The sequence below is a fragment of the Amborella trichopoda genome, chromosome 9 (genome assembly GCF_054954075.1).
Source record: "Amborella trichopoda isolate Santa Cruz 75 chromosome 9, AtrichopodaSantaCruz75HAP2 v2.0, whole genome shotgun sequence".
In the NCBI taxonomy this organism is placed as follows: Eukaryota; Viridiplantae; Streptophyta; class Magnoliopsida; order Amborellales; family Amborellaceae; genus Amborella; species Amborella trichopoda.
Genome location: NC_142344.1, coordinates 26,290,926 through 26,316,455, shown reverse-complemented (window position 1 = coordinate 26,316,455; position 25,530 = coordinate 26,290,926). Strand labels below are relative to the sequence as shown.

The 25,530-nt window shown below is 37.7% G+C and overlaps 1 long non-coding RNA gene across 1 annotated transcript in view; it reads left to right on the top strand.

Moving 5' to 3' along the window:
• Positions 1–20,168, top strand: part of LOC148780467 (uncharacterized) — a 37,683-nt gene extending 17,515 nt beyond the window's left edge. Inside the window, exon 3 of the long non-coding RNA XR_016040164.1 lies at positions 20,066–20,168. This is a non-coding gene — a long non-coding RNA (uncharacterized LOC148780467). The remainder of the gene's footprint in view (positions 1–20,065) is intronic.
• The last annotated feature ends 5,362 nt before the right edge of the window (positions 20,169–25,530 follow it).

Sequence of the window (25,530 nt, the reverse complement as noted above, 5' to 3'; positions counted from 1 at the left end):
AAAGAACCTAAGGGTTTAGGTTATGGAGTTATTCTCTCTCTTATCTCTTAACTATGGATTTATGGCTAAGGGTTTTAGGGTTTGTCAAAAAGAGAATCCGTCTCTCTCAAACAATGTTACTAAGGGAGTTCACCTAAGGTTTGAGTTCGTGATCAAAGGGATGGTCTATTGGTGTGGCTTGACCTAAACTTGCTTTCCCAGTTGAGATTGAAGGTAGATCATTGATCCCGCACCATCGGATGGTGGTGACTCAGTGTGGGGTGTAATAAGCCCAGTTGGGTTAATCTCCGGCACTCTCTTTTTATTTCTATTCATATTTAATTATATTGTCTTTATATTCCCAAACAAAAGAATTGTGGATATTTTTTTTGCTTATAGAAAATTGGTTTAATAGTATCAAGGTTTTTAAGATTTTGGATTTGTTAGTTTTATTTTCTTTGAAGCAAGAATTATTGTAATAAGACTACTTGTACATGATCTTTGTCAAAATAAAAGGAAAAGAAAACGAAAGATGTGAAAAGAAGAAAAAATAAATGAATAAATAAAAATATATATACATCTATATATATATATATATTGCCAGGCAAAATCACATTAGTCTTTCTTTCATTGGTATCAGAGCTATTGATAATTGATATCATTAGTTATTTTTTGTATTTATTGAGTCTAGATCAATCTTGGAAATGAGATATAAGAAAGCTAATGACATTTGTGGTCAAGTAATACAATACGGTTAAACAATTATTGGAATATTTAAACACCGAAAATGCATTCTGCATAATGGGTTTTTTCGACTATTTTGGATCAGAGATATGAAGAAGATAATGTTGTATTTTTCTATTGCATACTTTAGTGATATTGTGTGTATTTGAGATTAGGATCTACCTGCAAAATTTCAATGGGAGATCCTGAGAGAATTGAGAGCTATTGAGTCATCAATGAAGGGTGTTAGTTCTGACCCTGTAAAATCCAGGAACTGTCCATTGAGTTCCGTGATATTTCCCACCAAGCATATGATTTTATTATTATGACTCACAAAATTGAGTCTACTTTCACGAAAAAAAGGTTTCATCAAGAAATTCCATATGGTTTGAATGATATGATCAATTTATTGAAGGGTATGCAAGTGCTTTTTTCTGTAACAAAAACCATTTACATGACTTGGAAATCATGATTTTATTTCTATTATTAATATAATTTTTTATGGCTCACACTAAGTTTATACCTTCCATTCTGAGTCTAATTTCTAATAAAATTTATTTGAGAGAGAAATATCTATGGAAAGAGAGGACTAAACTTTTTTGATTGAAGAGAGGTCATCCTGAATTTTCTTCAATTTGATATATTCTTCATTGAGACATGAATACCTATATTTATCAAGCCTACTTGGTAGAGTGATATGAGGCTTGTGAAAATATATGTGCTACCATTATGTGTTTACTTTTAAACAAAATTTGTTTCAAAGGAAAACTCTATGAGGGTAGAGAGAAAATACAATTTTATTAGACAATATTCATCATACAATTCTACAGTATGATTTATTTTGTGATGTGTATGTCACCTTATTTATTTATCTGAAGAAATGTATTATTTGGGATTCACACCATGATGTTACGATTTGTTTTTTAGTTTAGTTCTCAGTACAAGAGATTTCACGAAGAAATTCTCTGAGGCTTGAAAGAAATAATTTTTTTATTGAGAGATGCTCAACCTAATTTTCTGCTAAAAAAATTACATTATGATGTAAAAGTCACTAAAAAGAAGACTCACTAAATGGTGTGATTTAGGGACGGAACTAAGCATTATTTTATAGTTTTTGAGTCTATTTCAGTACTCAAAAGGATTCGAAGAGAAACTCTTTATAAGTTGAGAGATACCATATTTTTATTGTGGGATGCTCATGTACTATGCTGCAGTAAATTTAAAGATGTGGCATGTTAATGCACATCTTTGGATTCCTAATTATGGAGACTTTTTTAAGGTTCATTTTAAAATGTTTTATAGTGTGCCATGAGTATGGTTTATTATAAAACAACTTCAGAGAAATGTAATATAGAGTTGGCAAGATAAGACAATCTATATGAAGAATGCTCGATTTGGGAATAACAGAAAGAAGAAGAAATACAATACCTATAAAACATCTTGGTTTCTTCGAAATGAAAGGATATTGTCACGACCCCGCCCCCTGAACCCTGTAAGAGGGTGACAGTGTGCGGGATCACGATCGAAAGTCGTGATCGTCACTTAAGTGGTTGTAGCTTAACGCATGAAAACACGGAATCAAGAGCAAACTATGAAAGAAAACTAGAATAAAACCATTCATTAAACAAATAGCAAGTCAAAACTATAGCCATCTCATTCATCCAATATTAAAAAAGTCTTTACAATTCCTTCTTGGCACTACTGGCCTAAAATACACAAAATGAGATGCACCACACATTACTGAGACATCCAAAACATACAAGGAAAGTCTTTAGAGGGCAGCTTTTCAACCGCTTGACTTCAAGCTTCAAAATCCCCAATGGTCACCCACCTTAAGCACAACTGTCAACACTCTTCACTCTATAGTAATGAAAATAAGATGGCATGAGCTAACAGACCAGTAAGCAGATCTACACCATTTCATTCCAACTAGCATGATAGTAATAACAATATGCAACACACATATACGTACATATACACAGGTATCAGATGAAGCCTCTCAGCATTGTATCAGAAATGTGATAAACGCAGTTCAATATATATATATATATATATATTGCATAAGTCACGATCACCTTTCTCAAAGTAGAGTAATAAAGACAACATATTACAAATACAATTACAAGCTCATGCAGAAAGCGTAAATAAGACATGTAAACATATCTATCTACTCCTGAAGTGCAAGCCATATCGGTCAGGCTAAGCCAATCCTGAACTTGGAACTTCTACCCTCACTCAGGAGGGTGGACCATGAAAAGTGGAAGACCCACTTTGTAAGGTCTCACACACGCACACATCCCCAGCGTGCTTTGGGGTTTTCGATAAGCAGAGACCTTACAAGACACTACCCTCTCTTTGGCCCCTTTTGGCGAGAGGGTGTTACACTACTATTAGGTGACCCAATGCATAGTGGCCACATAAATTTGGGGGACGCGACCCTCCTACCTACTCACATCTTGAGTCCCGTCCTATCATGGTGAGTCAGGGAAAAATCACAGTAGCCAGCACCATCACTCACACAATAGGTGCCCTTTCACATAACATAATAGCATCGCAGCTGCCGGTATCACCATTCACACAGTAGGTACCCTTCCCCATAGTTAGCCAGCACCATCATTTACATAATAGGTGCCCATTCACATATAGCATAAGTATCATGGTACCATCATTCACACAGTAGGTATCCCTTCAAATATGGCATAAGCATCATGATACCATCATTCACACAGTAGGTATCCATTCACATATGGCATAAGCATCATGATACCATAATTCACACAGTAGATATCCATTTACATATAGCATAAGCAGTATTAAAATCATGCAATTCATATCGCAGCAGGGCATTCATCATAATCATGCTTCTATGTCATAGCAAAGCATAACTTCATTATCATGTATGCGTACGTGTGCTCACAATTGGGGTCCTAACTTTTGGACCATTTAGAGTTTGAAGGTGGTTCCAAAATCTATTTTATACCAAACACACTTATCCTTCACGTGGGAGTGGTTTAAAGACAACAAGATTATGTTGTCCTCATAAAGGTTCAATGAAATGAGGGTTAACTAACTGCCCCATGTTGTGTACAGTGGGCAACAACGTACCTTGATTCAAATCATTGTAACATTCAAACCGTAAGGCAACTTGTGACGGGTTCAAATTAAAAGCTTAAACCAAGACATATATCTTTCTAACAAACCAAATTTGAAAGCATTTAGATTCCATTTGGTGGTTCAAAAATTTGTGGCAACCAAGGTGACAGTTCTGATTTTCATCAATACTACCCACAGTGACATACCTTCATAAAGCAAGGTACAACTTTCAATTTAGGAAGCTTCTCAAAATAGTTTCCATATACAAATGTTAGGCCGTTCAAAGATCTTTCAAATGACTGTGGTTTGGCCGAAAGAGAACTTCGTTTAGCTAGCTAAATTTAGTGGCCACAGTGGTATAAATGAAAAATCCACGAAAACAGTCAATCATGATATATCTTCCCATTTTGAAACATAAATTCATTTTTGTAAATTAGTTCAGAAACATATAAAAACAAACATTTTACTTGACTCATATATCTTTCTAATGGGGGTGGCTTGAGGTCAATCGGATCCCATTTGGCTGTTCAAAAGTCTCCTAGAAGAACATGTAAACTTCTGAAATTTCACAGTAGCATACAATATGTCTCAAGCATACATTCCATGATCTTCATTTCATGGTGAAGCAAGTGATAACAACCATTCTCTCACAATGTGAACACACACATAATTATACATAGCATGCATTTCTTACATAATTTAAGAAACATGCATTCATTCTTGACATTCACCATTATTATAGAACAAGAGCCCCAATTTCTAAATAAAAACGCGTAATGAATTTTCTTACATCACATACACTTTCATTCTCATTCTACATGCATAAATTCCATGCATCCTTACGACTATCATGCCATGGTGATGGATCCACTTACCTAAACAACAATGTTGTCTTCTTTACTCCTCTCTTCCCAGCTCTCACTCACCCAACAGTGGCTGCCCACCAACAGTCACTTCTTCCCATCTTGTGCCTTAGAGAGAGAGAAATGAAGTAAGAATGAGTGGCACGGGTGAGGAAGGGGGCTTAAGTACTCTTGGGTTGAGGTGGTTGCCCAAGTGTAACCAAAAGACTGTAAAATATGGACATGTGGCACTCAATCAGCATGCATATAACAAGTGGCATACACAACTCATGCATGTCAGAGACACAGCCGGCATTGCACACAAATCTCCTTGGCGCTGGCTCTTCACCCTGCGTTGGCTCTTCCAATTGGAGCGGGCCCCTTCACACAAATCCACCAGGCGCTGGCTCTTCCAACCGGCGCTAGCCCCTTCTCCAACTCACCTGGCGCTGACACTTCCAACCGGTGCTGGCCTCTTCACACAAATCCACCCGACGCTGGTTCTTTCAACAGGCACTGGCCTCTTCTCCAACTCACCCGGCGCTGACATTACCTTAGCCTCCTTATCCTGCCATGCCTTTTAACTGGCCGGGAAAAGTTTGGGTCGTCACACCATCTCCCCTTAAAAAAATATTTTGTCGTTAAAATCGTTAGTTGACTAAATGGGGGTACAAGGCCTGAATTTCATCTTCTCGCTCCCACGTTGATTCTTCCCTCGAGTGATACTGCCATAAAATCTGGACTCTTCTATCCAGTATCTCAATAGGTTGTGATGCAATATCTGGACTCTTCTATCCAGTATCTCAATAGGTTGTTCTATATAAGTTAAATCCTCCCTGATCGGGATCGGCTCATACTTTAGGACATGGGATGGATCGAGCTGATACTTTCTCAATAATGACACATGAAACACATTATGAACACTAGCTAACTCAGGCGGTAGGGCCAATCGATATGCCATGACTTCAATCCTTTCTAGAATCTCAAAGGGTCCGATAAGCCGTGAACTTAGTTTCCCCTTCTTGCTAAATCTCATGATGCCCTTAGTTGGTGATACCTTAAAAAAAAGCTAATATCCTACTACAAATTCAAGTTCCCTTCTTCGATTATCGGCATAAGTCTTCTGCCGCCTTTGAGCTATTCGAAGCCTTTCTCAAATCAAAGCGATCTTTTCTGAGGTCATTTGAACAATCTCTAGTCCCAACATTCTTCTTTCACCGACCTTATCCCAACATATAGCGATCTACACTTCCTCCCATACAATGCCTCAAAAGGCGCCATCTGAATACTGACTTGAAAACTATTGTTATAAGAAAACTCTATCAAGGGCAAGTGATCATCTCAGTTTCCCTTGAAATCTGAAACACAAACCCTCAACATATCTTCCAGGGTCCGTATGATTCTTTTGGATTGTCCATCAGTTTGGGGATGGAAAGATGTACTGAAAGTAAGTTTGGTCCCCATAGCCGACTGCAGGCTGTTCCAAAACCTTGAAGTAAATCTGGAGTCTCTGTGGGACACAATACTAACATGCACCTCGTGCAGTCTTACAATCTACTTGATGTATAATTGGGCCAACTTATCCATGGTATAAGTACTATGGATTGGCAAGAAATGAGTAGCTTTAGTGAGCCAATCTACAATGACTCAAATACTATCATGCCCAGAACTTGATCTCGGCAGGCAGGACACGAAGTCCATAGTTAGGTTCTCTCACTTCCATTATGGCACAGGTAAGGGCTATAACTGTCTTGCAGGTTTCTGATGTTCATCCTTCACTTGCTGACAGGTTAAACATTAAGAAATAAATTGTGCTACTTCTCTCTTCATGTTATTCCACCAAAAGACTCTTTTTAGATCCTGATACATTTTTCGTGCTCCCTGGATGCACTGAATAACAGGTGTGATGTGCCTCTTCTAAAATAGCCATTTTTACCTTCTCATTATTAGGAACAAAAACCCACCCCTTGAATCTTAACATATCATCACTGCCCAGAGCAAAGTCCTCCTTGTCTTCTGACTTTATTTCCTCGAAAATTTTCGTGAATCGAGGATCCTCCTTTGAAAGAGATGTGGCTCTATTCTCATACATGAAATTATTCCTTTCCCACCATCAAGGGGCAAAGTTGGATGCCACTCTACTGTATTTTCTAGTAGCTTCATCTCTCGGACTATCATGTAACCATTGACACCACTGGCTTCCTACTTAAGGCATCTGCCACAACATTGGTCTTACCTGGATGGTAGTTGATGATATAATCATAATCATTGAGCAAGTCCATCCATCTTCTTTGTCTCAAATTCAATTCTTTTTGAGAAAACAAGTATTTGAGGCTCTTATGATCGGTGAACACTTTAAATTAAGTTCCGTACAAATAATGTCTCCAAATTTTTATGGCAAAAACCACCGTTGTGATTTCCAAATCATGAGTGGGGTAGTTTTATTCATAAGGCTCGAACTGCCTAGAGGCATAGGCTATAACATTTTCCCTTTGCATCAATACCAAGCCCTTTGTGTGAGGCATCAGTATAAACTGCACAATCTTCATTCCCCTCAAGCAAGGACAATATCGGGGCTGTAGTTAATCTTTTCTTCAATTCTTGAAATCTTCTCTCGCAGTTATCAGACCACGCAAACTTGACTTCCTTTTGGGTTAGGTGGGTTAGGGGAAGTGCTATTTTCAAGAATCCCTCAATAAAACGCCGGTAATACCTTGCCAGTCCTACGAAACTACAGACTTCAGATACATTCATTGGTCTCTCCCATTTAAGCACAACCTCAATCTTGCAAGGATCAATTGCACCTCATCTTTGGAAACAATATGTCCAAGGAAAGCCACGCTTGGAAGCCAGAACTCACTCTTATTGAGCTTAGCATACATCTTTTCTGCCCTTAGAGTCTGGATGACCATTCTTAAATGTTGGTCATGATCTGGTGAATTCCTGGAATACACCAAATTATCATCAATAAAGACACCACAAAATCATCCAGATGGGTCTAAAACTCTATTCATCATATCCATAAAGACAACTGGGGCATTTGTCAATCCGAAAGGCATGACTAAGAACTCATAGTGGCCATAACGAGTCTTGAATGCAGTATTAGAGATATCATCTTCCTTAACACACAGTTGGTGGTACTTAGAACGAAGGTCAATATTTGAAAATACTTGGGCCCCTTGTAGTTGATCAAATAAATCATCAATTCTGGGTAATGGGTATTTATTCTTTACTGTAACCTGATTCAACTGTCTATAATCAATGCATAGCCTCAAAGACCCATCTTTCTTCTTCACAAATAGAATTGGTTTGCCCCATGGTGACACACTAGGTCAGATGAACCCCTTATTCAATAATTCATGTAGTTGTTCCTTCAATTCTTTCAACTCGGCTGGGGCCTTCCTATAAGGTGCTTTAGAAATAAGAGTAGTACCAAGGGCCACCTCTATTTCAAATTCAATCTCTCTAGCCGGGGGTAGAGAAGTTAACTCTTCGGGGAAGACCTCTGGATATTCTCTCACTACCGGTATCTCTTTCAATTTAGACTGAACGCCTCGGTTTTCTACTACATAAGCCAAAAAAATCCAACACATCTTTTGACCAACGGTTGAGAGGCCCGAAGGGCTGAGATGATGTATAAAGGAGAAACATCCTTAATGCCCTTTAAATGTTGTTCAAGTTGACCCGGGCATCTAAAAGTTACAGTCTTATCAAAACAGCTCACTGTAGCATAGTGGGTAGACAACCAATCCATAACTAAAATAATATCAAAATCCTGAATATCCAAAAGTATCATATAGGCAACAAATGCCCTTCAATCACAATCCCACAACGTTTATACATCATATCAGTTTCTATTGATTCCCTCATAGGCGTACATACTATCAAAGTCCAAACAAGTCGTACAGGTTTAACATTCAAATGACATGCAAAGTGTGGTGCATCAAATGAATGGGAAGAACCAGGATCAATTAAAACTTTTGCTTCAATTCCACACATAGTAAGCGTACCTCGAATCACAGAGGTTGACGCCTTGGCTTCTTGCTCGTTCAGGGCAAACACCGGCCCTTGAACTCTTGATCTGTCAATAATCCTTCTTCTTATATCGAGCCGAAGGCCCCTCTCAAATTGCTAGCCTTTCGTGCCTCAGTTCTAATAATATCCGGTGCATAGCTGGAGAGTTCAACAAATTTTGCTGCATATTACTCAACGGACATATTCCCTTGTTGCAGCTCTATGAATTCTACCTCCTTCCTTTCCCTTACAGAGTCAGGGAAGTATTATCATAAAAGAATTCTAGATAGCTCTCCCAAGTAGTCACAACTCCTGACCCTTCCCACGACTGTTTTACAGAGCTCCACTAGTGTTCAGCTTCTCCTTCAAGCATAAAGGTACCCAACCAGACTTTCTGCTCATTGGTGCAATTTAGAACCTCAAAGATCTTTTCTATCTGTATTCTCCATCTCTCAGCTTTTTCTACTCTCCTGTGCCCTACAAAGCTTGGAGGTGCCATCCTCCTGAACCTTTCTATCATATTACTATCATTCATATCATGGGCGAGGGTAGAAGGGCCCGACCTAGCTTCTCTCAATACTTGTGTCAAGGCCTCCAAAGTTCTGGTGAGTTCATCGAAAGCCCCGGTGTTCCCGTTACTTGAACTCGTGTTGTTGGTATGAGTCCTCGCATCTTCAACCTAAAACAGAAGCACCCAGTTAAAAGCTTATCAAAACTACCCTACAGATACTCTTAAGACTCCCTAGGCTAAGAATCCTATCATGGCTGCTCTAATACCATAACTGTCACGACCTATCCCTTGACCGTTGTCGAAGGGCGACAGAGTGGGAGATTGCGACCGGAGGTCATGATCGTCACTCAGGTGGGAGTTGCTCAATGCATGAAAATGTGAAATCAGGAGCAAACCATGAAAAAAAACTAGAATAAAACCATTCATTAAACAAATAGCAAGTCAAAAGTATAGCCATCTCTCATCCAATATTAAAAAGTATTTACAATTCCTTCTTGGCACTACTAGCCCAAAATACACAAAATGAGGTACACCACACATTATTGAGACATCCAAAACATACAAGGAAAGTCTTAAGAGGGCGGCTTTTCAACCGCTCGACTTCAAGCTTCAAAATCCCAAGTGGTCACCCATCTTAAGCACAGGAGTCCACACTCTTCACTCTACAGTTCTGAAAATAAGATGGCATGAGCTAACAACCAAGTAAGCAGATCTACACCATTTCATTCCAACTAGCATGATAGTAATAACAATATGCAACACACGTATACGTATCAAATGAAGTCTCTCAACATGCTTTTCAACATTTTATCATAAATGTGATAAAGGCAGTTCAATATATATATTTTGCATGAGTCACATCACCTTTCTCAAAGTAGAGTAATAAAGACAACAGATTAAAAATACAGTTAAAAGCTCATGTAAAAAGCGTAAATAAGACAAGCAAACAGATCTATCTACTCCTAAAGTAGAAGCTACATCGATCAAGCTAAGTCAATCCTGAACTTGGGACTTCTACCCTCACTCAGGAGGGTGGACCATGACAAGTGGAAGACCCACTTCATAAGGCCCTCACACATGCACACATCCCCAGGGCGCTTTGAGGTGTTCGATAGGCGGAGAGGCCTTGCAAGACACTACCCTTTCCTTTCACCCTTTTGGTGAGAGGGCATTACACTATCATTAGGTGACCCAGTGCATAGTGCCCACATAGATCTGGGGGGCGCGACCCTCCCAACTACTCACATCCTGAGTCCCGTCCTATCATGGGGAGTCAGGGAAAAATTGCAGCTGCCAGCACCATCATTCACATGGTAGGTGCCCTTTCATATAACATAACAGCATTGCAGCTGTCGGTACCACCATGCACACAGTAGGTACCCTTCCCCATAAGCAGCTGCTAGCACCATCATTTACACAGTAGGTGCCCATTCACATATAACATAAGCATCATGATACCATCATTCACACAATAGGTATCCATTCATATATGGCATAAGCATCATGAAACCATCATTCACACAGTAGGTATCCATTCGCATATGGCATAAGCATCATGATACCATCATTCATACAATAGGTATCCATTCACATATAGAATAAACATCATGATACCATCATTCACATAGTAGGTATCCATTCACATATATCATAAGCATCATGATACCATCATTCACATAGTAGGTATTCACATTGGCATAAGCATCATAATACCATCATTCACATAGTAGGTATCCATTCACATATAGCATAAGCATCATGATACCATCATTCACACAGTAGGTGTCCATTCACATATGACATAAGCATCATGATACCATCATTCACACTGTAGGTATCCATTTACATATAGCATAAACATTATTAAAATCATGCAATTCATATCGCAACAGGGCATTTGTCATAATCATGCTTCCATGTCATAGCAAAGCATAACTTCATTATCATGTATGCATACTTGCGCTCACAATTGGGGTCCTACCTTTTGGACCATTAAGAGTTTGAAGATGGTTCCAAAATCTATTTCGTACCAAACACGCCTGTTTCTCATTTGAGAGTGGTTTAAAGATAACAGGATTCCATTGACCTCTTAAAGGTTCAAGGAAATGAGGGTTAACTAACTACCCCAGTTGTGTACCGTGGACAACAACGTACCCTGCTTCAAATTATTATAACATTCAAACAGTAAGGAAACTTGTGATAGGTACAAAATCAAAATTTAAGCCAAGACGTCTATCTTTCTAACAAACAAAATTTGAAAGCATTTGGATTCCAATTGGTGGTTCAAAAATTCGTGGCAAACAATGTGATAGTTCTGATTTTACACTGTCATTCTTATTTTACATGCATAAATTCCATGTATCCTTACGACTATCATGCAATGGTGATGGATCCACTTTCCTAAACCACAATGGTGTCTTCTTCACTCCTCTCTTCGTAGCTCTCACCCACCCAATAGTGGCTAGCCACCAACAGTCACTTCTTCCCACCTTGTTCCTTAGAGAGAGAGAAATGAAGTAAGAATGAATAGCATGGGTGAGGAAGGGGGCTTAAGTACTCTTTGGTTGAGGTGGCTGGCCAAGTGTCACCAAAAGACTGTAAAATCTGGACATGTGGCACTCAATCAGCATGCATATAACAAGTGGCATACAGCTATGTCAGAGACATAGCTGGCGTTGCACACAAATCGACCTGGCGCTGGCTCTTCACCTGCCACTGGCTCTTCCAACTAGCGATGACCTCTTCACACAAATCCACCCTACGTTGGCTCTTCCAACAGGCGTTGGCCTCTTCAACTCAATCGACGTTGGCACTTCCAACAGGTGCTGGTCTCTTCACACAAATCGACTCAGTGCTGGCTCTTCCAATTGGCACTGGCCTCTTCTACAACTCACCCGGTGCTGGTACTACCTCAACCTCCCCATCCCGCCATGCCTTCTAACTGGTTAAGAAAAGTTTTGGCCATCACAGATATATAAAGAGACTCGGTGGTAGCATAGAAACACTAAAGATCAGTGGGAGAATGGAAATTGTGATATTTAAAATCATGGGATGAAGAAGATTATTTTTTCACGGTGTGAGACAGCGAGAATCTAAGTGCCAAAAAGATGGACACTTCATGACATGTGAAATCGATGACCAATATATTCTCCATTAGTTGTGTGCTCTTCGAAAATCACAAAATCTTGTCAAACAAATAAAAGTAATGAATCAAAAAAGCTCAGGTATCACACTGCATGGTTTTGAGGTATGAAATCTATCCCACATTACATGGTAAGGTCATATAGGGAAAGATGATTTAATATCTTTTTATTTTATATGCTTTGGTTATATTTTGGCTAATTATTTTATGAATATGTATGGAGTGTATGGACATTAAGTGATAGATGCTAACAAATTTAAAAGAGCCAATTTTTTAATTCCCTATATTTTAGTGCCTCATTGCATTAGAGTATGAACTGCTTAAGGTAGTAATACACATGGAGATGTGATTTGATCAAGGGCTTTGAGCCTTAACGATGAAACATGATAAATGGGTTCAATATGTAAACACGAAGGGAGTGTTCCGATGGAACTCGATCTTAGTGACCATTATCCCAATAATGTCTATAATATGATGTGTTGCATGTGATGATCTCTTGATAAAGTTTCCATATTTGCTAAAAAAGAAATATTTTGTCGAGGCATTAATAGACATTATTTAGTCATGCTTTATTTTAGATAAAATTATAAGATGGTATTTATGATTTGTTTTTGTGGCCATGAATTTGACTTGGTAGGAAATTAAAAGTGAATACGGTAAAATGATTTATGAAGGCTAAACATGTATTTTAAAATTAAAATTGGATGATTTAAGAAAAACCTAAGTCTATGAATATGGTTCTGAGAAAACCACATAGTCTTGCTAGGTCCACTAAGTCTTTATGAAAATCATTTTAATCTGTTATAATATTATATAACTATTGCTTGTGAATATATATATATATACCAAGTCAATATTCTTTATTAAAGAGAAAAACATTGTGCCTTGACGGTATTTATAAAAAATTGGAGAAAACCTATCATGCACTAGTTTTTAAATACCCATGTGCCTTGACCCACGTTTCTAGTTATTTAAAATCCTCTATGACCTAAGACCTTGAACTATAGGGAATGTTGAAGGAAGGCCATCATGCTAGGCTTCCTTGAGACATGTTGTGTTGATTAGATAACTTGGTTTGCATGGATTTACTATGAAGATGACTAGTGTGGTTGAATCTTTATGGTTCATGAAGCTTTTGCATATTGTGAAACCAACAGGTATTGAGTTACATATTATATAAGACTTGTTATGCTACCTCATGTTATAAACATAAGAATGTTGAGAATGTATATATTGTATGTCCAATAATTGAGTGGGAGCTGCTACAATCCCATGTTTCATTTAGCTGCTTGGGTATTCAGCTATACAGGTACAAGATATCTCACAGATCCAGATGATGCAAAGTCTACATCTGGATATGTGTTCATGCTTGGAAGGGGTAGAGATTCTTGAAAATAAAACAAAATAGGATGTGGTAGAATTATCCACTATGGAGGCACAGAGTACATGGTGTGCTATATGGCAACCAAGGAGGCCGTATGGATTACGTAATTTCTTAATCGACTTGACTTTGACCCTGTACATTATGAGGCATAAGGAATTTTGTGACAACACGACGGCGATATGCATGTCAAAGGAGCCATGATTCCATAAGAACTCTAAGCATATGAAACCATGTTCTATCACTTGAGAAATGAGGTGAGATTGAGAAAGATTGAGATCCAGATAAACTAAATATTTTAGTGGGAGCACCTATTAGTAATTGACAGGCCAAATGGAACAACAAACTATAATGTCGTTTACCCATGGAACCAAGATGTGTGGTGTTGGTTTTATGACTACAAAAGGGAGTAGCTTATTTGAAGAACTCTTTTGAGTCCATGAGCATACGACCCCATGTGATGATATACATGATGGTCTTCAGTGACAACAGGTCAATGATTCGCGATGCGATGTGAAAGAGGGGCTACAACCACTTTTGGGATATGATCCGAGCAACAAAGAGAACAAGGCATTGCCTCTATAAATCCTTTTGTGAAAGGATTGATGGAGAAAGCTATGATTAATGTATTGAGAGAGAATAAGTAAAAAATTCTTGAGAGAGAGATTGTAATTGGGAGAGAGAGGAGGGGATGAGAGAAAGTGAGGAAAAGAGAATGTAAGGCCTTTGAAGTCCAAATGGGAGATGTTAGATTTATGTTAAAGGCCTTATGAGTGCTTGTAAAATGAAATAATATAATGGAACATGAACTCAGAGGGAGTGTGGTCCTTCGTGGACTATACTAAACAAACGATGTTTGCTGATACCGAACTGTGCTTGACGATCTAGGCCAGTTGGTTGGAAAAAAACCATGTTACTTGGGCATAGAGAACAAACCGAGAAGGGTTCTAATGAGTCATCCCTTGATGAGGTCGGAGTATATGCTCGGATGAGTGAGCTGAGGGACTGTGTGACCCTTGTGTGTGATGGTGGCCTATAGACGGGGGCCAAAGCCTCATCAATGTGCCACCACACGGCATGCATATTGATAGATCATTTGGAAAAGTAAATAAGCCACCTTTCAAGGTGAAGTGTATACATGTGCGAGAGATACTCCTATGCACCATAGAAGCCATGATTGCATCAGATCTAGGTGACATTGACTCATCTCTAGGGGAGGACCTAGAATCTATAGACTGGGATAGCGACCCCTTGGCTCATCGATTAGACTTTGGTGACCCGCTAATGAGTCCCTTCTTGGATTGTGGGTCATGAAAAAACACTGGGTCAGTTTGATAAAGCAAGTGTGGCCTGTAGTCCACAGTTGAAGTTGAAGTGCCCCATGATTATTGATTTAATTCCTAAATCATATGGATCATTTTTCTATCAAATTAATTTAATTGTATTTATTTTATCATAAAAATTATTTAAAAATATTATTTGAATTTTTATGAACCCCTGGATATTTTATTTATAATTTTTGGATTTATAAAATTAAAGATATTGATTTTACGATGGTTTAAATATTCAAATAATATTCTAAAATCTTTTTACTAATTTTAAATATATAGAAATATCTTAGGGGCCTATTGTGTACATGGGCCCACCATATTTCTAAAAAGTGGAGCCCATGAGTGCCTCCCTTGGGTAGCACTTCCCACACCCTTATTGTCTTTGCTATTTTTATTGTGATATGGCATGTGGCCATATGGTTGTAAGAAATTGACTAAATATTGACTTTATATATCTTTGAAAGATTTTGTGGAAAGATTGAGTATACTTGTGCTATTCTATGGCATGTACAATATTTTGATTAGATTTAATTTATTTAATTTCTATTGATGGAAAATGATTTAGTAAAGAGGCATAATGATTCATGTACCTTCCATAATGTTGATGGCCCATTTATGGAATGAATGACTCAAATCTCTCATCCCACAAGTCACTCAAGATCATTGATTCATATTCAATCTCACAAGAAGAGGCAAGCCAAGGAAAACCCTAATCTTGATCAAAGCCTATAAAAAGGGATTGTCTCTACCCAAAAATCTCTACATCTTATCTCTTGTACCTAATTTCATATTTCTCTCTAATATCCCATATATAATTTTTTTCTCTCTCATGAAAGCCAAAAGGAAAGCACATCCTACTCTCTCATCTTTGATCTCTCTCTATCCTATATTGTGAAAGAGCCCAAGGATTTAGGTTATGGAGTTCTTCTCTCTCTCTTATCTCTCAACTATGGATATATGGCTAAAGGTTTTAGGGATTAACAAAAGAGAATTCATCTCTTCCAAACTAGGTTGTTAAGGGAATTCACCTTGGGTTTGAGTTTATAATCAAAATGATTCATATTCTATTGGTGTGGTTTGGCTTAAACTTGATTTACCGGTTGAGATTGAAGGTTGATCATTGATCCCTCATCATCAGATGGTGGTGACTTGGTGTGGGGTGTAATAAGCCCAGTTGAGGTAATCTTTGGCACTCTCTTTTTGTTTCTTGTCATATTTAATTATATTGTTTTTATATTCTCAAGCATAATAATTGTGGATATTTTCTTTATTTAAAGAAAATTGATTTAATGACATATTTAAGATCTTGGATTTGTTAGTTTTATTTTCTTTGAAGCAAGAATTATTGTAATAAGACTACTTGTAAGTGATATTTGTCAAAAAAAAGAAAAAGAAAAAAAAAGGTGTGAAAAAAAATAAAATAAAATAAAATATATTTCCCAACAATATCACATTAGTCTTTCTTTCAATCCCATCATATGAGTCACTAGTTAATTTATGTAATTGCATTTTATTGATTAGGTTATAGAAATAAGTAATTTCATCCCCACATCAAGCGATATGAGCAGTATTTTTATACGTTTGCATAAATGGGGGATGGTGGAGTAATTAGAGATCTAGCACAGCTGTCGGATGTGTATGAAAGCTATAATATAAAGGATGACGGTTTTATAAATCCCAGTGTTGACTTTCATAATCAGTTCCCTGTACCTACAATTTCAAAAAGATTTATGGATATGGGAGCTGCCTTATCTACAAATTGTGCGACTACTCAATCTTTCTGAACAAAACTCGGATTCAATGTAAAAGATTTTGGCGAGCTAATGAAGATTGGTTCAGACAATGTCCAATTTGAAGATATTCCTAGCTCTTTGTCTTCTGCAACTAGATTGTTAACGTTGCTAGGGCTTGGCGATAGGAAGGTAGCAGAAACAAGTGAATATGATTTGGTGCTTTTGCATGTGAGAAGACCTGGTACAGCAACCACCAACAAGGAAATTCTCAATGACGAGCTTGAATGGCTCAACAAGTTGGTTGGTGAGATAACGCACATTGCTAAATCTGGATCACCCATTGCTTCTCCTTTTCACTTGTCTTTTTTACTCCCATCTTTTTCAACAATCAGGTATGAAAAATTGGGAAGACTAAATTTTTTTTAAAGGGGGAGAATGTAACGACCTTAAATTTTTAGAAAAAAAAAAAAATAATAATAAAATAATAATAATAAAATTAAATAATAATAATAATAATAATAATAATAATGATAATAATAATAATAATAATAGTACTAATAATAAATCTGATAAATAATAAAAATATAATAAATAGGAAAATAAAAATACGTAAATGAAGAAATAAATTTTTTGTGATAGTCCATGGTGTTAATAATACACCACGAGACCATTAATTTAGAAAAAAAAATATTTTTTTGGACCATTTTCATTGTGGACTATTTGTCTTAGCATGGTCCATGAGAACCACTCTTCCTTTTTACCTGTCTTTGGTTTGACGTGTTAATTAAGCATTCTTTTTAGCCATGATGTGTGGGATGGTACTTAATATAACTCTAAAAAATCACCTCTCCCTCTCTCAACGTGGCAAATCCCATTTTGTTTAAACTCTCTCTCTCTTCTATTTTAATCCTCCTCTCTCTCTCTTCTTGGTAGGGTTGGACATTTTTATGGCCCCTTTGGCATTGTGCCACTCTGCATTGTTTATTTCCATTTTGGGTAAACCCTCCCTGAAGCATTGCATTTCTTTGTAAAAAGAGAGGGAGATATGTAGGACTTATTGGTTTTTACCGTATCATTTGGTGTTCTCGCTTTTTGGATGGGAGGGAGAAGAGATGGGAAGGTGAAAGATTGAGATTAAGAAGATAGAGGATGCAATTAGTAGGCAGGTCACCTTCTTTAAACGTCGGGCTAGTTTGCTCAAAATGGCGTAGGAGCTCTTTATATTATGCAATGCGGAGGTTATGCTTATTATGTTCTCAAATTTTTCCTTTATCGGCAGTTGAGACAAGCAAATGGCATCCTCGGATGATGAAGAGGAGGTCGTGCTGAACTTTGTAGATAATTACCACTTTGAGGATGAAAAACAAGAGCCCATCTCTTTTACTGTTTTACCTATCCAATGGAGTGAAACTGGTAGTCCAGGCTTCTTATATATGGATTTGTCAGGGTAGAGCTCATAGTGACTTTCAATGAAAGCCTTGAATCAAAATTTGTAAGTGACCTCAATGTCTTCGAAAATAATCGTTTTATTAAAATTGTGATATTTTTGTCTACTGTTAAGAATTTTAGATAGTGTAAACTATGGAATTTTTTTTTAAGAAGATTATAATATTGCTATTTATTGTACAAATTCTACATACTGTAAGAGTACATATAAGTGACTTCATTGTCCCGATATTGCTATAGTATTCCCAGAGATATTTTTATATTTAATTACAATATTTCTAGTACTGTAAATTTTACGTATTTTTGTATTTATTTATGCATAAATTTTAGATATGGTAAGTAGCAAATGTTATACGTAATTGTTTTGCGCGGTCGCTATGTGTAATTGTCATGTGTAAGTGTTATATGCAATTGTTATGTGCAAGTGTTTTGTGCAAGTGATTTAAAGGAAATTTTGAAAATACGATATTAATGTTTCCTGATATCTACTACATTGAAATACAACTTGCAATTGATATAATAATGTCTTTTAATAACCATCATAATACGACATAGTGATTCCATCCATGACTATATGTGTAGCATAGACATGGTTATGTTCTTGTGATTACATATGGCAACATGCTTCTGATGAGATATGTGTGCATAGCAACATGTTTCTGATAAAATATGTGTGATAAGATATGTGTGCATGACAATATTCTTCTGATGAAATATGTATGATCATATGTGTGCATCGCAATATGCTTCTGATGAGATATGTGTGATAAGATATGAGTGAATGTCAACATGCTTCTGATGAGATATGTATGATAAGAAATGTGTGCATGACAATACGCTTCTGATGAGATATATGTGACGAGATATGTGAGCATGGTAATATGCTTTTGATAAGAAATGGGCGTATGGAAACATGCCCCTGTTATGATATGATGTGATATGGTGCCGACAATTGAGACCTTTCCCTGGCTCCCGATGATAGGAAGGGAGCTAGGAGGTGATGTGAATTTGGAAGGGTCGCGCCCCCAAAAATATATGTCGGCACTAGGCATTGGGTCCTCCTTTGGTAGTGTAACGCTCTCTTGTTAGAAAGGCACATGAGAGGGTCGTGTCTTGCAAGGCTCCTGTCTATCAAAAGCCCCAAAGCATGGTGGGGACTGTGTGTGTGTGTGTGTGTGAAGGCATTATGAAGTGGGTCCTCCACTTGTCATTATCTTCCCTCCTGAGAGATGGTAGAAATCCTAAGCAATGGGATTGACTTGGCTTGATGAATAGGGCTTCTACTTCAGGAGTAGGTGAATTAGGGAGTGAGTTGGTCAATGCCTACTGATGATGTTGTGAATGCTTACTGCAGGACTTGTGTTGTTGTGAATGCTTACTGCAGGACTTGTATTGTTGTGAATGCTTATCGCAAGACTTTTGTTGCTGTGAATGCTTATTGCAAGATTTGCATTGTTGTGAGTGCACGTTGACCTTATTTTTATTGTTGTGAATGTATGTTGATCTAATATTGTTGTTATGAATGCGTGTTGATCATGCCTGATGCTCAAATGTAGTAATGTTTTAACATTACTCCAATTAGATTATAATTGATCCTGATATGAATCACGTGTATTTAATTTATGTATCATGCCTATTTTATTTGCCCAATTTTAATTATCCAATAAGGAATACATGACATGTGGGAGATTAGAAATGAACTTATTCAGCAGCATGTATTAGAATGAAATTGATATGCTGAAATTCTGCTTAATATATATCATTTTAAGAAATATTTGCATGTCTAGCCATAATTTATAAAGATAATGATGGTCACTTACTGAGTAGCCAAACTCACCAAATTATGGAAAATTTTTCATGGTAATTACAGTCTCATAGTTCGATTGTAGCAGGACCATCCTTGAAGAAATTGTAGTCATGATCAAAGTCCCTTTGTAACTTTTGACTTAAATTCGCCATTGTAAATTTTTGTCCTATCAAAATATGTAAATATCTAGCTCTTCATGTTAATATTAGTTGTGAGTAGACGTTATACAGATTTTTAGAAATGGAAAGTCCGTGTTGGTACAGTATGTAAATAAAATTTGAGGTTGTTCTATACATAGTATACGAAGAGTATGATGGAAAAATTGTTTTGCAACAATATAATATTTAGTAAAAATTTATAATTTGTTTTGTTCATTAATAATAAACTGTCACATCTCATAAATTTTATTGTTATAAACTTTGGATGTGACAATTATGGCATCAGAGCACTAGGATAGGATTCTTGACCTAGAGTATTAGAAGGACCTTTCAGTTGTATAAGGATAGACTAGTAACAAGAATTTCAGTATTCCTGTATCATATCAAGATGTCAAGAACTTGTGGTAGCAATTCGAACAAGAATGATGGAAGCACTGAAGTTTTTGGGGAATTTTTAGGGCGCTTGGGGTCATGATTCAAGTCATGAAAGATTGTATGCCACCCCCGGCTATCCCTACCCCAAATCATATAGATGATGGAATGATTAAAAGATTCAAGTGATTTGTTCTACCAGTATTCTTGGGGCAAGGAAGAGCATGAAAGACTGATAAATGGAAGAGGCTAGAAGTCTTATAGACCCTGGTTCTTCTCACTCTGTTATTGCATCTTATTTTACATGTCATTTAAATGTTGAACCTTTACCGCTTGACTATACTTTAAAAGGGTGCACACTTATGGGGAACGTTTTGGTAACTGATATGGTGTTAAGATAGCGTGGGGTATTGTTCGAGGGGTGTGTCATGCTTATAGACTTAATACTCTTAGATATTCAGGACTTTGATGTTATTTTGGGTGTGGACTGGTTGTTTACACACCATGCCACTGTTGAATGTTATGATAAGAGTGTGACCTTTAAGACCCCATACCCATCCTAAACTACACTTTCTCGGTATCAGGAATGCTTCCAAGTTCCTAAAATGCCTTGCTTTTATAAGCTCTGGTGGTATCACATATATGTACAATAATGGTATTACTTCATTTCTCATTTCAGAATTTCTCATCCATGCTGCAGTAAGACACAATATGCATCCCTATAAAGCCGACCTATTGGATATAAATAGATTTGGATGCCAGTATTCATTTTTTTTTTTGTTATTGGCATGAAACTGATGATCGTAGTGAGTAGGTTTACTAGAAAAGTAATTGGTTGAGATATAAACATTTGAAATGCGGAACCGGCTGCATAACATTCAACTTTATTAGGAATATAGGTTGCATATGTGATTTTGTAGTGCTCATGAAGGCATGCACAATGCTATTTTGGAATTTGGTCTATTTTGTACAACATAGATGACTTCCATTTCATGCTGCCATTGTTGATCCCTTTTCAACATAGGACATATGATGTATCATGTGTTCCTTCAAGCGCTTGCGATTCTTCTGCATGTCTCATTGTATTATAATGCGGCAAAGATATACCGATAAAGTTAAATGAGGCATCGGTGGTAAAAACCATTTCAACTTCATGAACCATATACCTTTGACTGGAAAGTTTAAGACTAGAAGCAAATTGGCAGAGCTATTAAAAAATGTTACTAATAGAAATGATCATTATCGACAGCTTTATTTGTTGTGTTTCTTTGGAACTAAAACTAGTGTATCCATAAATTTCGACTACAGTTGGAAACATTTTTCACTTTTGGCATTAATCCCATCATATGAGTGTTTGGTTAATTTACGTAATTGCACTTTATTGATTAGGTTATAGAAATAAGTAATTTCATCCCCACATCAAGCGATTATGAGCAGTATTTTTATTGGTTTGCATAAAGGGAGGATGGTGGAGTAATTAGAGATCCAGCGTAGCTGTTGGATGTGTATGAAAGCTATAATATAAAGGATGACAGTTTTATAAATCCCAGTGTTGACTTTCAAAAATAGTTCCCTGTATCAACATTTCAGAAAGGTTTATGGATATGCGTGGTTAGGTGTCTCGATCTCGCCTTCCGGATTTGGATGATCTGGAGGCATGTGTCTCGGGTTTCAAGAAGACCCAGGATTTGAGATCACTCTCTCGGGAACTTTGTTCAAGAACAAGGGCAGGTATACCAACCGATGAGAGAGAAATTTAAGGTGGGTTCAAGACTTACACGGGCGGGCTCGCGTGGGTGCCCTTTTAGATTACGAAGAAAGTCCCTCAGTCCTACAACTGGTTCTAAATCACCTCTCTTAGCCTGTACTTCCTGTTTCTGTAATTACACACACATGGTTAATGTTACAAGACAAGTGAGCTAAAGGACCCCACCTTATCTTTGGGTGAATGTACACATGAGTGAACATTCAAAGGAGAAAAGAGAAGAAATGATGAGATGAGGGTTGAGAGAAGAAAGAAGAGAGAGGAAAAGAAAAGAAAAAGACATTTGATTGGGTGACTGGCCTATCATAGTGGCTAGATTGGCCTGATGATCAACCTGACGTGGTAGTAACATGGGCATGGTAATGCAGACCAGCACAACGACAATACTACTCAACCATAGGATACCAACATCAACCAGTCCAATACAATGGTGAGTTTAACGTGGCAGCAAGACGGGCACAATAACTTAGACCTGCACAGCAGTAGTACTACTCTACAATGAGACTACCGTGACAGTGCTAGACTTAGCCTGTCCCTTGGTCAAATGAGAGAGGAAGAAGAAGAAGAAAGAGAAAGTAGTGAGAGGAGAAAAGACAGATAAAGAGAGAGAAGAAGAGAGATAAAGAAGAGAGAAGGGAAGAGGGAGAAAGGAGAGAGAAGAGAAGAGAGAGAAAAGAAGAGCAAAAGAAAAGAGGTGAGACGAAAAGAAGAGAGACAGAAGCATGGATGGCAATGGACTTCTGCCGTCTGACAGAGGAAAGAGGAGAGAGAAAGAATATGGACGACGATGGACTTCTACCATCCATGACAGAGAGAGAAATAAGAATGAGAAAGGAGTATCATGCGCGGCGATGAGCATCGCCATGCACAACATAAGAAAGGGAAAACTTAGACAGAGGCCCAACCCTTCACTTGAGTTAAGGCTCGGCTCTTTGTGCGCATTTTCAGAAGATAAGGGAAACATCAAAATGTCATGCCCGACGATGAGCATCACCGTGTGTGACCGAAAAGCAAAGAGAAAGGAAATAACAGAGTGGGAGCAAGAAAGACAGGTAGGAAGAAAGAGGGTTTAGGAAAGAGAAAGAAGAAAGGAAAGTAAAAAGAGAAGAAAGAAAAGAAGAGAGAGCAAAGGAACGTGAGGAGAGAGATTGGGAGAAAGATCAGAGGAGAAAGAAGGAAAGAGAGAAAGAGATTAGGAAAGAGAAGAAAAATAAGGAAAGGGGAGAGAAGGAAACACACCCGGCACTGCCACTGTCATGTGTGTTAGAGAGGAAGAAGACAGGGAGAGAGATTCTTACACGATGCGACCATCGCCGTGCATATTCAGATAGAGAGAGAAGGGAGGAGCGAGAAGAGGAAAAAGAAAGAGAAAGAACAAGAAAAAAAATAAAATAGAGAGAAAAGAGGAAAGGAGAAGAAGAGAGAGAGACAAAGACATGCACGACGATGGTCACTACCGTACATGTTTGAGATAAAGATGAGAGAAACAAAGAGAAGATGAGGAAAAGAGAGAAAGAGAAAACAAGAGACATGCATGACGATGGCCACTGCCGTGCATGGTTGAGAGGGAGATGAGAGAGAGAAACGAGATGAAGATGAAAGAGAAAGAGATAGATGAGAGAAAAGAGGAGAAGAGAGAAAGAGATAGACGAGAGGAGGAGAGAGAGATAGAGATGAGGAGAGAGAAAAGATGAGGAGAAAGAAAGTTACCTTCACCTACGGGTACCAGACTTTTTCTTCTCTCTCCTCTGTCTCTCTCTCCAAGACGTGCCTCCCAAACTCAATGAAATACTCGAACTTTATTGATCAATTGAAAGTATGAGGGGATCCTTTTATAATTAGTTTTAGCACGTATTTATAGAATTGGGCCATAACATGGGTGGATGCCAAAAAACTATTACAATTGATGATAATTACAATTATTTTGAATTAAAATAAAATCTAAAAAAGGGTACAAAATGACTATTTTTCCCTTGCCTAACAATTCATGGAATTTCAAAGCAATCCCTGCTGTTGCACTAGAATGTGTGTGATCTTCCATGGATGATCCGGGGTTGTTTTGATGCTCGTTTGTCAAAAAGATGATTGTTTTCTTATAGGGCTCGGCATGGCGATCGATTTGATACCAACTTCAAGCCACAGATCGTGTTTTTAAGCCACAATCATGTGACTTGAAATTCATTCAAATATTGAAAACTTCAGATTGATAGTGCGCTCATTGTTTTATGTTTTTTCGTGATTTCTTCACTAGATCATGCTAAGCATGCCATCACAATCGTGTGGCAACAAACACAACTCAATTTTGTGCCAGGACGAAGATTTTGCAGTCTTGAGTGTTTGGCCGGGATCTAAATTTTGACTGTGGGAATTTGGAGTCAATTTATTGGCTTTGCCTGCAAAATCAGACAGTTCATCATGCATGGGGTTCGGACCAGGGATAGCCTAGACCTTATGCACGCGACGGAATTAGTCTCGTATCAATCCAATGTGTGAGAGCCATGATTTGGCAGCTCGAGCGTGGCATGTTCACAAATCGGCAACTTCTCTTTAGCTTTTCTCCTCGCTCGAGCGTCGTCACGGGGCGTACCACATATCAAAACGCTCGTCTTGACGAGACAAACACACTCACAAATTTTGAGCGCGATCCAACTCAGGACGAGTAATATATAGCACCTACAAGTCAGTGCCCAAAACTATAAAAACAATCACCATTACTAGTGATTTAGTGCAGGGAGGGTGCATAGAAATAATGTGTGGCCTATCCCTTTTCTGTCTTTTACTCATAACTTTATCCCGGAGTGCCCGATTAAGCTAAAACTTGACCCATAGAGGTTTTCAACAGTGCCAGATCCAATAACGGTGGTCTCATAGCAATTTGACCCATCAAAAATATAGTTCTAGTTACACGATCCATTTCAGGGTGCTAGAGGCTGATCTTTCCAAAAAATTTTATTTGTTTGTACTACCTTAGACATGTTAGATTGCAACGAAACTTGGAAGATGCCCTTTTAAAGTACTTTAAGAAGATTCTAACTCGTTCTGTGGCAATTATGAGTCTGTCAAAAATTCCATTGTATATTAGGCTTTATTGATCGGCTTCCTCTTTATTCCGCATCAGGAATCCAAGGTGTTAAAAAATGTGTTCAAACAGCTTGCCCCGCTGAATGTTGTGCTTCGAGAGAAGCGAGAAGGACAACATTTGGAAAATTTCTTTCGACTTTATTACTTTTTTC